This window comes from Carassius carassius, chromosome 34, assembly GCF_963082965.1.
Source record: "Carassius carassius chromosome 34, fCarCar2.1, whole genome shotgun sequence".
NCBI classification, from domain to species: Eukaryota; Metazoa; Chordata; class Actinopteri; order Cypriniformes; family Cyprinidae; genus Carassius; species Carassius carassius.
The window spans coordinates 25,270,555-25,284,488 of record NC_081788.1 but is presented as its reverse complement, the minus strand read 5'-3'; the positions used below and the strand labels follow the sequence as shown (position 1 = coordinate 25,284,488).

Here is a 13,934-nt window from a genome sequence, read left to right as displayed (position 1 = left end):
GTTTCAGCTCGTTGGATAACACGTTCTAATGACTTACATTAACTGACATTATTTCTTTATATAATGCTTAGCGGATCATTAGTTAATGAGCATTCATATAGACACTGTAGAAAAATCATTAGACATCTTAAATATTCATATATACATATTTTTATGTATTTTACATCAGCAGCTGATCTGTTTAGCAGTATGTAATGTTTGTTCATTATGTATTAATGAAAGTTATTATGCAAGGGTTAATGTAGAGTCAGTCTATCATTATTGCGAAATAAACCCTGACGGGGTGATCAGGACCACAGAGCACATTTAGGGGGTCTTATATTACCCTGAACGTGTTTATTTTGTGATAATTACCTTCTGACTGTATGGTATTTAATGTAAATGTACATTCGATTTGTAATTATTTTATTATGAGAGAAGAAAGACTCCTCAGAGTGATGTGAAAGACAGAGCAAACTGGTTGCCTGGGATAACAGTCAATTATGGTTAAATGGTTTTTATGGTAAAATATTTGATAGCATAATGCATCAACTGACTAATCAGAATAATCAAGGAGCAGTGTACTAAAACATAATGCATCTCTTTTGGCACAGGTTAACTCCACCTATCTTTGCTCAGATGTTTTACTTTTACTGTAATAGAATATGACTTCTACTTGCACTTTGTATGAATAGCATCTATAACTATTTGTGTTTAGTGTAAATATGACTCTATCTCTGTCTTTGACGGTTAACATTTTGAGAAGCGAAAAGCTGCATGTTTGTAATAAACAAATCCATCAAAGACATTATAACTTTAAACTGTCACTTCTGGCAAAAATGCAAGTCCATAATTCATAATAACTCTTCCTCCACTGTTTTTACCTGTAAACAGTGCTTGATCTGTGCATATTTCTCTCCTGATGCAGACAAGATGACTTTTTCACTAGAGAAGCAATATTATTGATGGAGGACCCGTATATTAACCTCATTTCACCTGGGATTTAGACTCATCCTCGTGCACTCATTGCTTATATAGGAAATATTATTTTTTTATGTGTGTCCTTTCTGTACATATTCTGCACGTTTTTTTTTATCAAGCACCTCATGAAGTGGAAATATTTTACACAAAAGTTTGATTTGCTGTAGCAATCTTAACAACTACAAGTATCATTTTTGCTGCTATGTTATCAAGTTAACAGTCCTGTTCATAATACAGTGACAGGGATGTATGCGATGTGTTGTTTTTCAATATCCACTTATAAGTCTTACTTGAAGTGCTATGTCCTTGGAAATGAGTAGAGATGCTCACTTTCCGATGGAATTCGTCCCTCTCTCTTTCTTACCATCCTTCTTGTGTGTGTGTGTGTGTGTGTGTGTGTGTGTGTGTGTGTGTGTGTGTGTGTCTGTTTGTCTGCTCACTAGCACTTGTGCATTGGTTAGTGTGTTTTTGTGGTTGTGTAGGCATGTGTGTGTGTCTAATCTGCGTGTGTCTGTGCCCGCAGCCTTGTGTCTCTCAGCCTGGAGCAGCTGCCGCAGATTTCATGCCCCTGTTTCCTGCACCGTATAATCTAGTCTGACAGCAGAGAGGAGTTTGCATGGGAGTCGTTTACTTACATGAGTGTGTATGGAGTTGAAATGTGTCTGTGTGTATGTGCAGATGTTTACTTCTGTGCATGATTATGGATAAGTGTCCATTTGTGTGTGATTGCATTTAGAGTGTGTGTGTGTGTGTGTGTGTGTGTGTGTGTGTGTGTATGAGAGAAAGAGAGAGAGTTATAGAGTGTATCCTTTCAAAATGCCTCTTTTTACAGTAGACTGAATGCTACTGTGTTACGGTGTCAGGAAAGGTAGTTTTCAGCAGATTTGTGACAGCTATTCTTAGGAGCGATATAGATATGCTTCTGTGAGGTCTAGCAGGAAATTAGTTAGATTGTATGATTACAAAGTGAAGGAGATGGTTCATAAATCAGTGGATGTGGAATAAAGAAGGTTGTACGTCCTAACAAAACCGTGAAAGAGGAAATTTAGTTGCAATTGCTGACCTATATGGGTTTTTCAATGGCTAATGGTGATCTAGATAGCAGGGCAGTCAGTGTAATGCTGACATGTTCATGTTTTAACCCTATACAGCTTATTATCATATTTAATATGGGAATTGATAAGGCTTCAAAACTTCAAAACAAAAAACGACAAGATCAAAACTTAGATGAAAACCTGTTGTACATGTACTGTAGTATGTCATCTGTCATCAGTACACGTTTTTTTTGCTATGAAATCTGTAATGATTTTTACAATAACCTGTATCCATACATTATTTTTTGAAGAAATTATGTTAAAATGTGAGAATCAAATATAATACATCATATTTGCTATTGAGGCTTTCATCAGACTTTTTTTAATCAATAATAATTGTATTGTATCTTGTTACATTTTTTAATGGACAAAAAAAATTAGATAAAAAAACAATAAAGAATTTTATTTTAAGTTTTAAGCATTTAAAATCATCTCACTAAGATAATAATACATATCTTTATATGCAATTTATGTATTCTGCTATGCTGTTATAAAATCTCATTGATTTAAATTACATGCAGTAAGAATTTAATCTTTAATCAAATATAAATATAAAGCAACATCACAAATTTCATATTTTTGCTCAGTTGGGCTTCTGAATAAAGCTGGGGTGTTTTCTATCATATCATATTATACAACCCGAATTCCGGAAAAGTTGGGACGTTTTTTAAATTTTAATAAAATGAAAACTAAAGGAATTTCAAATCACATGAGCCAATATTTTATTCACAATAGAACATAGATAACGTAGCAAATGTTTAAACTCAGAAATTTTACACTTTTATCCACTTAATTAGCTCATTTAAAATTTAATGCCTGCTACAGGTCTCAAAAAAGTTGGCACAGGGGCAACAAATGGCTAAAAAAGCAAGCAGTTTTGAAAAGATTCAGCTGGGAGAACATCTAGTGATTAATTAAGTTAATTGATATCAGGTCTGTAACATGATTAGCTATAAAAGCTTTGTCTTAGAGAAGCAGAGTCAAGAAGGCAAGAATGGGACCAAATTCCAACAGCAAAACTCCAGCAACTCATAGCCTCAATGCCCAGACGTCTTCAAACTGTTTTGAAAAGAAAAGGAGATGCTACACCATGGTAAACATGCCCCGTCCCAACTATTTTGAGACCTGTAGCAGAAATCAAAATTGAAATGAGCTCATTTTTGCATAAAATTGTAAACTTTCTCAGTTTAAACATTTGCTATGTTATCTATGTTCTATTGTGAATAAAATATTGGCTCATGTGATTTGAAAGTCTTTTAGTTTTCATTTTATTAAAATTTAAAAAACGTCCCAACTTTTCCGGAATTCGGGTTGTATGCATGAGCCATAAATTCTTGATGTACAAAATGCTATACAAAATATAAAACACATATGCAAGCTGTTTTTTTCTTTCCTTACTGTTATTTGATATATCAGGCCTTACAAGGTTAATGATATGCACATATTTGCAATAATCAAATAAACAAAATATCATTCATATGTACATCAATATTCCTAATACACAAAACAGTCTTCAATAGTGTGGTCAGAACCCTGTCAAGGGGTCTTGTATCAGCCTAATGGGGTTTATTTTGTGCTGAAGATCAGCTGACTGTAGATTATTTCATTTATTACATGCCTGCTTACAATTTAAATAAATAAGGGGGCATGAAATATTGACTTGAGGTTTATTATTTTATTATGTAAGAAGAAAAAGACCACGCAGTGGTGTGAGAAAAATGAAACAAGCATAACTATGTAGGAAATTGGTTGCTTGTAATATCTGGAGAAAGCTATCCATTAGCATTGCCATTCATCTCAATGGCAGCTTCGCAGCTAAAATACAAGTCTATTTCATAGTTTTACGAACTTTCCAAAAAGAAATGAAATATCAATATAAAACATCTTGTTGGCAAAACTTTTTTTTTTTGTTAGAATACACTGCTAATTTTGAATTGCTGTGAGTGGGATTGAATCTTTACATGTTGCAATTTGTAACAACGCTGTGTGATTGTGTCATAGAGTTGCTGTATTCATACAAAGATGATTGAATAGAAAATATGTCATGGAGTAGCAAAACCACAGCAACAGACAGAGCAGAAAGCACAGAGTGCAGTGTTTTATAGGCTTGAGTACAGAAAATGTGTGCAAATGGATGGAGTGTGTGTATGTCTTTTAAATGTGCGTTCACATGCTTTGCACCTGCAACTTCCCTATATTCAGCCCTCCCAGCGTGCAGGGGATTCAGACAGAGCCAGGTTCTGACCCACTAATGGAGTTAGCATATGCAGAACGCTGAATCCCTGCCAGGCATTAATACAGATCACTCATGAGTGCCCCTAAACATGCTGGCCATTTGTCTTCACTAGTGAACTGCTGAAAGGTTCAAATTTGCCATAGTCTCGAGAGCCCACTGCTTTGGCATGTCATGCGCTGTGGAGATATTCACAGAGATGGGTATGAATAGGAAACAAAGAGAATGAGAGTGCGAATACTTGGCGAAGCTGGGGAGAAGGGCTTGAGAGTGGGTGGGCCGCTTATGAACTCTGTCCGGTTACAAACCACTGAGTCATGCTGTCATGTCATTTATAGTGCCTGTGAAAACATAATGCTCTTGCAGGAAACAGGAAGTTCCCAAAGAAGAGTCATTAGATGGCCTTAATGGATGTTTTCTCAACATGTGGTTTTCTCTGTCAGCTTTTATTTAGCTTCTCTGCATGAGAGTGGATTTGGTCAAAGCAAAAAACTAAAAAAAAATTGTTAAAATGCGATTAAAATTAAACCGGTTTACTTTATTAAGGGAACAGTTCACCCAAAAATTAAAACTACTCACCCTCTCGAAGAAGATGACCACTAAATGACCACTGACTGCAATTGAATGGAGTGGGGAAAAACACATTTCTCAAAATATTTTCTTTTGTGTTTCATAGAAAGATGTAAGTCCTGCAGGTTTGGAATGACATGAGTAAATAATCACAATTTTCATACTTCAGATAAGCGGTTAACCGCCAAGGCCGATATATCGGCCAATATTTGTAATTTTGCAAATATTGCCATTGGCGATAAGTTTTTGTTTTTCTGCTTGGCCAATGTGTTCAAGACTTTTATTTTGACAGCGCTGAGCCTGAGCACACAGTGCTCACTTTCTCCCTCTTGTTCGCCGTCGTCATTAAACAGTTCTGTCTAATATGGATAGAAGTCTCTAATAATCAGATAGAACGGTTAAAAAAAGGAATTAATGTATACAAAAAGTATTATAAGGATTACTTTTATATTATTAGTAATAGGCAAACATTATACTTTCTCGTTTGCCGTCAGCATTAAGCAAATACGCATTTATATCATTTAAACAAATCTTTAAATGACTAATGAACATTTAATATCACAAACCTTGCAAACGAATCCAGCTGTGAGATCTTGTGAAGTGTGCGTTTTTATCCAGTATGATTGCGTGTTCTCTACGTGACGGTCAGTCCATGTGAATTGAATGCTTTAAACTTTAAACTTGTGATTTCAAATTATGCTGTGCTTTATGCATTTGCATACTGTCTTATTTATGTAATTTTCTCGGTATGCTGTATGTAAAATGAGTGTTATGCTGGCTTTATTTGAAAAATATGATTCCCAATGTACACAAACTTCCCAGAATACTGAGTGACATGTTGGTTACAGTGTTTACTTCCTTTTTAATTATATTTTTGTTAAATTTTTTTTTTTTTTTTTTTTAAATAAGTATGTTTATTTTGTTAAAAGATTTCAGATTTCTTAAATCTGAATTTAAAAAAATGTACAATTATATCGGCTATCCGGCCCCCTGCTTTTCAGTATATCAGCAATGGCATTGGCTGTCAAAAAAAACAATATCGGTTGACCACTACTTCAGATTAATGATAGGTGTTCCTGGTCTTATTGTAAATAATGAATTTTTAATACAAAGAGATCCAAACAGTTTTTCATGTTAGTCTTTAATCTGAATAATTTCCTTTTCCTCTAACATAAATTTTCTGACAAAAAGCCAAATAGCTATTTTGATTCAGATTCGAATTGGCACCACAGGAAATTTAATTTAAAAAGAGGGTTTGACAATAATTGCAATTGAAGGAAATTCAACACAAATTCAGCACAAGTAATAAAAAACTAATTTATTAAATGCATCAAATTCGATTTAATATCTTTAAAATGATTACAATAAAAATACATGTATTTAATTAATTAGACATTTGATGTATAGACTTTTGTAAATAAACAAATATAAAGGTGGTACTTAATTTATCTATTTATCTATCATTCTATCATTTTATTCTATCTATTCTTCTGTCTATGGTTTATTCTATCAATCCTTCTATCTATGGTTCTATCATTCTGTCTGTCTGTCAGGCCTTTAAACTAGAGATGAGCGATACCGCTCATTTTGTTTTCGATACGATACCAATACTTTTAAAGGCCAGTATCGTCAATATTGATACCAATACGATACTTCTAAACTGAACTTTAAAATGATGAAATGTATTAAATTATTAAATTACTAAGATTAAAATGGGTAATGATACCCACTTAACCTTATATTTAAAATTTATTTTAACATTCAATACACCTTAATTGCAACTTACTAGGTTATATTTTTGTTTACACATGGATAAAATATGTTTACTGTAGTGGTAACCATTGAAATCTACAAATACTATAGTTGAACTACCTCAATTTAGTGTAACCACCATGGTTCATTTTCAGAAGGGACTGCCAGTGACAGGCTGTTGCATGCATAAAATGCAACCTTATTATTCTGACAGCTATGACTTATATTAATATTACAGAATAGAACATGATCAATATGTACTTTTAACGTTCAATTTAAATAAATGTAGTTGCACAAATTATGTAGGCTACAATTTATTGTGAAATAACTCAAGCATGTCGTTTTTTTTCTTCTGTCCTCTTATAAGCATTTTTCTGCCATTCCCAAAAGCATCAGTGGTTTCTTATGATACTTTTGGGAAACGCAGTGTTTGAATGTACTGTCAGAAGTGAGTGAACGATCTCTATGATTGATTGGTTCTGTCTTGCAGCATTTGCGTGTGTTCAGATGAGCAGGAAACTAGTTCTGTCCTACACAGTTATTCGCTAGCACAGGTTGTTTGTTCAATTCAATACATATTGTACACATTAATTGTTTGTTAAATAAACAAAATCACTGGTAAAACAAAAAAACAAAAACACATCTTAGTATCTATATTTTTTTTATTTGAGCATTGATACTTTTGATACTCACATCAGTATTTATTATATATCGATACTTCAGGATTGATACGCCGATCCCTACTTTAAACTTTCAAACTTTAGGCTTTATTAAACTTTTACATCAAACAATGCTTTTTCAATCCAACATGTTATGAATCTTTTTAAATTTCAGTTCGTTTTAATCAACTTAAGTTTAAATTTTAATTGCGATTGAGCATTCCGTTTGGTTCCTCAATTCAAATTCAATAATTTAACTGGAATTTAAAAGACATTCCCAGTTCAGTTTTCAATGTAGCACTACCCTGATAAGTAAAAAACCACATGGTTTCTTAAAATGGTAATTTCTGCAAAATCCAGATAATTTGCGTTTTTTCAGCTGCTCATTCGAGGGAGTTTTTCCTTGCTGCTGTTGCCTTAGGGCTTGTTCACGGAGGCATGATTTTCCTGTCCTTTTATCTTCTTTATTTTTCTGGTTTCTGTACTGCTGCTTTGAAGCAATTTGTATTATTATGAGCCATACAGTTATATTGAAACAAATATACAGTATATTTTAGTCAAACACCAAAAAGAAACTGATTTCCCTTCAAATGTAAACCTGTGCAAGTGTCTCTGTCTGTGATCTTTCCATTTTGACGGTGTGTCTTTCTCTGTCGGTTTCTTCTGGGTAATAGCATTTCTCTGTCACTGCACAGTCATCATTACTGAGAGAAAGGATGAATGAGATGTACAGAAGGAGGGAAAGAGCAATGGAGCGATGCAGAGGAATAAGGCAGTTGTTTTCAGCCAGGCGTTGTATTTAGGGAAGGGGCCGTCTCTGTGAGATCGGCTGGGACAGGGTCAGAGCAAACACAGCGTCTCATCCACGAGCCGTCTCCTCCGCTCTGCCTGCTCGCTTTCCGTTCACGTCTGCCTCCGTTTGCGCACGCCTGCACTGTTAGAGGCCACTAAATATCTGACACACTGGAGAATTGGCAATCCTTTGAGAATCTGTACCCTTTTCAATCTCTCCGCTCTTCTTTTTATTGAATACATTTATGGAGCGGAGCTCATGGCACAGCGGGTCGCCTGTTTTGATTCAGCTTTGCCTCATCCGTGGGGAGGAGTGAATCCAAATTCAGCTCTGTGGGTCCTCAAAGGGGCCTGTGTAACACAGCGGTGTGTGCCTTTATTCATAATTGAGAGAAATACATTAGTTGAGTGCTAGAATGGGGTGTTTTTTGTAATTGAAGTGGGAAGGTGTTAGCAAAAAGGAAAACACCCTTACTCTCAGCGGAGTGATGCTTGGAAATCTATCCTTGTTATCTGCCATTGCAGGCTTTGATTTTGTAAAGCCTATAGTGTGGATGCAGTTTTATTTGATTCTTATGATATAATTATATACACAAACAAAATGTTTTATTGTAAGCATGATTGTACTGCATTCGGCCCTTGAAATGAAAGGTTAATTCTTTATTTTGTTAATGTTTTATATTTGCACCCGTTCAGTTGTGAATAATCACTGAATAATTAACTGAAAACTCATGATTCTTTGTCAACAAACCTCAAACAGCACTTCAAAAAGTCACCAAAAAAGAGTTTTACAAGCCAAACTGATGAGAGGCCATACTGTTTCTTTAAATTTCTTTATTTATTTTTTATTTTACAAGCATTGTAGTTTTTGCATGAGATGATGTAGCTATAAAATTCTCCATAAGTCTTATAAATTGCTCTCCATAAATTATGACGATTGTTAGTGTTTTTTATGCAGTTTCAGGCATTTTTACAAGAACAAATGGTGTTTTAAATTAGACATGATTTGACCTTTAGCATCGTATAGAAAGCTATATTTTCTACCTCTTTTTATGAAGATAACCTATTGTATGATTGAGGGGAAAAAAGACGTTGTTTTATGCAGGATTTTGAAGTAAGCATTATGAAAGTTCAATTGCTATTTGAATTATCTCTCTTCCGAGTTACCAAAATAGAAATTCACAGATCATTAATGTTAATCATTAAGACGTTTTTGTCTAGTGTTCCAGGAAAAATAAAGCAATAGTTCCCTCATGTTGTTCCAAACTTGTTGTACATATTTTTTTCATGGAACAAAAAAGAAGATATTTTGAAGAAATGTTTGTAACCAGTTTTGGTTACCACTGATTTCCAATTCTCATCAATGAGAAATTTCTCAAAATATCTTCTTTTGTCTTCAACGAAGAAAGTAAGTCATGCAGATTTAAAATCACAAGGGTGGGTAATTATGACAGAATTTAACATTTTCTGTGAACTGTCATGTTAATAAATGCCTAAAACTGATACTTGTGCATGACGCAAAAATGCATGAGGATATTTAGACTTGTTTGTATTTGAAAATAACTTTATCTACTGCACTGGAAGATTTGTTTCACCTCTTTATATAAAACACATAGAAAATCTGTCTGTGTTGGTAATGCAATGTATTTTGATTGTTATATTTGATATTCAAATGCTTTGAATATCAAATATAAGCCCTAACTATTTCCATTGTCACTTTCTGCCGATATTTAAATTCTTGTCAGGTTACTCATTAAGTAAAAAAAAAGAAAAAGGTTATACAAATTTTATATATCAGGACAAAAACCATACAGTATATCTGCGATTTCAAAACACAGGTTTGATTGAAGAGCCCTGAACACATCCATGCGTTTAAATTATATATTTGTTGCTCAAGGGATTGTTATGAGTAATTGCCTTATCAAAGCTGCCTCTAATCAATATCAAAATGTTTTTGTTTATTTCCGAGCAAAGAGAATGAGTGCAGCACAACACTGGCAATTACATCTAAATCTCCCATTTCTGTTCGTTTAGCTGGTCGACAGATCCAGATTGCCTTGTAATGGTTTGAGTGAATTAAACGCACGTTTGGTTCTTAAAATTTTCTTAGCATAATGGTTTCTTGATTTCATAAAGCTCTCCTCCTCCGCCCCCTCTCCCTCTTGAAATGATTCTTTTATGTTTTTGACCTCCTCTCTTTCCCGTTAGAAGCCCCTCTCAGCCAGTCGTCCCGTCACTTAGACCATGTTTAAGCCGTTTTCCATCTGAAGGATTGCCAGGGTTTCTTTGAACTATCATTTTTGCATCCCACATACAGCGCTTCATGTTTCCCTGAGGAATATTTGGAGATGTTTGATGCAGGTCTATAAGGCCGTGATCATAGGATGTCTCGTATTGTCCTCCTACCGTTTTGGATTTTTTTTGGAAGACATATTAACATACAGTGAGGAGAGTCTACTCTATTCATCTGCATGCAGGATAATCAAAAAGATGAAAAATTCATTTGAAACATCTTCCAGAAAAGGTGATTTCAATAATGCATTTGTAGTGATTGAGACTGTGATATTTCAGAGAATTCGAATACAAAGAGATGAAGGTATGCAGCTGGGAATGGAGTCTAAAACCTTCTTTATAGTTCATTCATGTATATAAATTTGTTAATTTATTAATTCCTTTATTCATTCTATTAACTCTCTTTGTTGTGTGAGCCCTGCATCGAGCAGAGAACAAAAGAAATAAGGAAAGCCAGAGAATCATTCTCACTCCATTGTGACCTGGACTCCCACAGGCGGCTTGAAAAGTGCATATCGCACCAGGGAATCTGCTTCTTTTTGAAATCTATTTTATTGAGATGCTTGATAAAGTCTGAGAAATCTCTCCTAACTATTCACTGACTTGCATTTAGCAGTCAAAAGCTACTCCATCAGTGTACGCTATCAGGTTTGTCCCAGCAGTTTGCCAGTGATTTATAATTGCTTTAATTGCTCTTCTTGCAGCTACTGGTGGAGATTAATAAATCCTTAAATTCAAAATCCGACCGAGGTCAGTCGGAGGAATGGCCCTTGCCACCTCCTGCAAAAGGGCGCATATCGCTTTTAATTCATAGCCGTGCCTGCTGTTACTGTTAAAATGGAGACTAATGTAAGTGTGTTAATGCATGTCTCCCACGGTTACAAAATCACTAATACAGCCGCACTCTTCCAAATGACATCCTTAGACCGTTTCACACAGCATATGTTAAGCAGAACTGCAGAGAAATTGAATTGCAGTGCCTTACATTGTGCTTTTACGTGGCATTAATAAACAGTGCATGTATTTTTGAATGCACAGCAGTATATCTGTGAAAGACAGTGAATGAAATAAAAATGCTGCTCATTGTTAGTTCATGCACCTAATGAATTATCTAATCGTACAATTTGAACCTTATGGGTCCCCACGTTAACATTTTACATTAAACAATGCTAATTTTTACATTAAACAATGCTAATCTGATCATTATGTAATTTTATTCATTTTTTTAATTGCTAATTCAACCTAAAATGGAAATTCTGCCATCATTTATTCACCTAAATGTAATTTCAGACCTGCACAACCTGTAGAAATATATATTTCAAAAAAGTATTTGTCAAAACAATGATTTCAGCAAGGTGTTGTTTGGACCCTGCATTCATTGTATGTACAAAAATAGTGTAATCGGTGTCACACGATCCTTCAGAAATCATTCTAATATACTGATTTGCTGCTGAATTAAAACATTAATTTAACAATAACAGTTTTAATTTAATAATATTAATTTTAACTGGCTATAGCCTTTTATGATGGGGTCCGAATAGATGTGTGAAACAGGCCTTGTCATGTCAGTTATCTTGTTATGCTAGTGTGTACAGAGTGATTTTTTCGTGAGGATGGTAAGGGGCAGTTTGTAAAAGATAACAGAGCTGTATTAACTTTTTCAGAGAGTAAATAGCGTTTCTGTTAATAATATTGTTTCCGTTAAGAACTTTTTACCTCCTGTGATGCTAGCACCTGGAGCAGTAGCATCATTTGCACTAATGATAGCTAATCTGCTCAATTAGCAAAGTACACATTTGTAATCTGGGCCTCTCTGCTAGCAGGCAAGTTTACATATTCTTCATCTTCCTCTTGCAGACTAATGCCCTACGACATTCACAGTCTTGTGGTGGTACACAATCCCCTGTGGTAACATGCTAACAGAGGAGCTGTTTCAGCCGATTGTTTGCAGACACAAGAAATGGCTCCTTCGTTCCACATGCCTGTCGCTTGTTCTCTCATTCACTCTCATTCTGCCTCCATCCTACTTTACCACAGGAGACCGCTTTCACCTTTTTAGCTCATTAATTAGCATGAACAGTTAATAGTGCTTCCTACAATGGCTGCCTCAGCAGTTTTGCCTCAGAGTTGGTGTCACCAAATCAATATCAAGTCGGGCATAAAGCACTAGAGAAACTCAGTCGCAAGAAGCGGGTCATGGTTGCTTCTCTCAGTGATTTTTCTGTTAGAAGCAAGCCATCCCTACACCAGTATGCATAATACGGTGTGATTTTGTTTTCTGTACTTGATGATTGTCGCATTAATTGTAAGATTGTACATTTAACATTTAATCATTTAGCAGACGCTTTTATCCAAAGCGACTTACAAATGAGAACAATAGAAGCAGTCAGGTCAACAAGAGTATACAAGTGCCATGACAAGTCTAAGTTAATCTAATATAGAACGCATAGCCAGGTTTTTTTTTTTTTTTTTTTTTTTTTTTTTAAATAAATGAAAAGACAAGAAAAGGAAAAGTGCTAGTATTAGTTGGTTAAGTGCTGTCGAAAGTACGATATGGCACCAGTGAGATCAGATTTTTTTCATAACTGACAGCACTGAAAAGGCATTTTACATCATCAATAGAGTGCAACAGTTGTTTCATAAGTAAAAAATGCTATTTATTTTCTCCATAGTGGAATTGATGTAAAATATATGATATAAATATGCTTTTGTAAAAAGCATCAGCTCGCATTATTTAACCTTATTTTTTGAAATAATCATTTTCAGCAGTGGATTTCCAGGTGAAAAACTACATTACCCATGATTCGGCAAAGAAACTCCATCATTCAGAGAATCAGGACCAACAAGTGGAGCCAAAAGAACGACATACTACTCTTTTAGCATACTATTTATTGCATACTATATAGTAGGGAAGTATTTTGAACACAGCAATAGAGTCACTTTCCTTGCGCTCTCGAATGACTTTAATATTTTTATGCATATTTTGTAATAGACTTAACATATATTGCTTCTGTATTGTATACATAATCATCATCTTTAAATCAATAGTTTGGTATTTATCCATTGTTTTTCCATCTGATTGTCATTCACAATGCTTCATGGGTTTGTAGTTCTTTCCCTCATTAAACCATTAAGTTCACAATCTTTACGAATATTTTTTGTTTCAAATCAAAATTTGTAATGTTGTGATTTCACCTCATAGCTGGTTGGTTTGGTTCATGGCTTATAAATCTCAAAAGAAGACTCAATGGGAAAATACTTTCTTCCAGCTTCCTCTCAAGGCTGCTGAAAAAGTGGACAGACACTGTTGCACTCTATTGTATCAGCCATAGCGCCAAATTAGCATTTGTTGGCAGTCTAATGTAGCTGACTGGAAAAAGGGATTTTGTGGACAAACCAATGTAATTTCTTTCTTTATTATTTATTTAACCTTCAGAACAAAATTATAAAGAGGAAAAACAACCAATGCAGAAAAATAAACTAAATGAACTGAAAAATACATAAAAGAAACAAGAAATTAAAAATTAAACCGCTGTCGATCATGTCTAACCAAGCATTCAAAGATAATTCCCAAAGTTTGTC

General features: G+C 34.6%; 1 protein-coding gene across 3 annotated transcripts in view; it reads left to right on the top strand.

Annotated features, from left to right (window-relative positions):
* The window catches only part of tafa5l (TAFA chemokine like family member 5, like), a 43,487-nt gene that overhangs the window by 23,289 nt on the left and 6,264 nt on the right, over positions 1-13,934 (top strand). The gene's annotated exons all lie outside the window — the stretch shown is intronic.